A 2,435-nucleotide genomic window follows, 5' to 3' on the forward strand; every position below is an offset into this window, starting at 1 on the left:
ATAATTCTTCAATATTAACCAATTGGCATGATCGATTAGGACATCCTGGTTCAACAATGATGCGAAGAATTATAGAAAATACACATGGTCATCCATTGAAAGACCAGAAGATCTTTCAGAATAATAAGTTTCAATGTAAAGCATGTTCTCTTGGAAAACTTATTATAAGACCATCACCAGCCAAAATCCAAACTGAATCACCAATGTTTCTTGAACGTATTCAGGGTGATATTTGTGGACCAATCCATCCACCATGTGGACCATTCAGATACTTTATGGTATTGATTGATGCCTCCAGCAGATGGTCACATGTATGTTTATTGTCAACTCGAAATGTTGCATTTGCAAGATTACTTGCTCAAATAATAAAATTGAGGAATCAATTTCCCGATTATACAATCAAGAAAATTAGACTTGATAATGCTGGTGAATTTACTTCCCAGACTTTCAATGATTATTGTATGTCTATGGGAATCATTGTTGAGCATCCTGTTGCTCATGTACATACTCAAAATGGATTGGCTGAATCATTGATTAAACGTCTGCAAATGATTGCTAGACCAATGATTATGAAAACAAAGCTCCCTATTTCTATATGGGGACATGCAATTTTACATGCTGCTTCATTAATTCGCATCAGACCAAGTGCATATCATAAATACTCCCCATTGCAGCTTGCATTTGGTAAAGAACCAGACATTTCTCATCTGAGAATTTTTGGATGTATGGTGTATGTGCCTATTGCACCACCTCAACGAAAGAAAATGGGACCTCAAAGAAAGATTGGAATTTATATTGGTTATGATAGTCCATCGATCATTCGATATCTTGAACCACAGACAGGCGACGTGTTCACAGCACGTTTTGCTGATTGTCATTTTAATGAGGAAATCTTCCCAATGTTAGGGGGAGAACAGAAACATACCGAAAAAGAAATTACATGGTATGTATCATCATTGTTACATCTGGATCCAAGAACAAAACAATGTGAAAAAGATGTACAGCAAATTGTGCACTTGCAAAGAATAGCAAATCAAATACCAGATGCATTTGCAGACACAAAAGGGGTAACTAAATCATATATACATGCTGCAAATGCCCCTGCTCGAATTGAAATTCCGAAGAAACAAATTGAAGATAGTCATGATGTCATTAAACGCCTGAAGCGTGGAAGGCCAGTTGGTTCCAAGGATAAAAATCCTCGAAAAAGAAAATTCATAGAGAAACACAATGATCACAAAATAGAGAATGATGTTCCTGAAGAAACACATAATGATCACAAAATAGAGAATGATGTTCCTGAAGAAACACATGATGATGAAAATGTTTTGTCAGAACCACAAACTGACGAGAATCATGAAATCTCTATCAATTATATTAATACTGGAAAAATATGGAACCGAAAAGATATAGAAGAAATTGATGATATATTTTCTTATAATGTGGCAATCGACATCATAAATGATAATGAAGATCATGAACCAAAATCTTTTGGTGAATGTAAAAATCGGCAGGATTGGATAAAATGGAAAGATGCCATCCAGGTTGAATTGGATTCGCTAAATAAACGTAATGTTTTTGGACCTATAGTCCTTACACCTGAAGGTGTAAAACCTGTTGGATACAAATGGGTTTTTATTCGAAAGCGAAATGAGAAAAATGAAATAGTAAGATATAAAGCTCGACTTGTTGCACAAGGTTTTTCTCAAAGGCCTGGAATTGATTATGAAGAAACGTATTCTCCTGTGATGGATGCAATTACGTTTCGGTATTTGATTAGCTTGGCAGTATCTGAAAATTTAGAAATGCGTCTTATGGATGTTGTTACAGCCTACTTATATGGATCACTTGATAGTAATATATATATGAAAATCCCTGAAGGATTTAAGATGCCTGAAGCACAAAGTTCAAAACCCAGAGAATGTTATTCTGTGAAATTACTAAGATCATTATATGGGTTGAAGCAATCCGGCAGAATGTGGTATAATAGGCTAAGTGATCACTTGATGAAAAAGGGATATGTAAATAATTCAATATGCCCTTGTGTTTTCATTAAGAAAACAACATCCGGATGCGTAATTATTGCTGTATATGTTGATGATTTAAACATCATTGGAACAAATAAGGAAATTCAAGAAGTTGTGTCATACTTGAAAGAAGAATTTGAAATGAAGGATCTTGGAAAAACCAAGTATTGTCTGGGTTTACAAATTGAACAAAAAGAATGTGGAATATTTGTTCACCAGACAAATTATACAGAAAAGATCCTTAAACGTTTTAATATGGACAAATCAAATCCTTTAAGTACTCCAATGGTTGTTAGATCATTAAACATAGAAAAGGATCCATTCCGTCCATGTGAAGATGATGAAGATATTCTTGGTCCAGAAGTACCATATCTAAGTGCTATCGGTGCCCTTATGTATCTTACAAAT

This window comes from Primulina huaijiensis, chromosome 14, assembly GCF_012295235.1.
Source record: "Primulina huaijiensis isolate GDHJ02 chromosome 14, ASM1229523v2, whole genome shotgun sequence".
Lineage (NCBI taxonomy): Eukaryota > Viridiplantae > Streptophyta > Magnoliopsida > Lamiales > Gesneriaceae > Primulina > Primulina huaijiensis.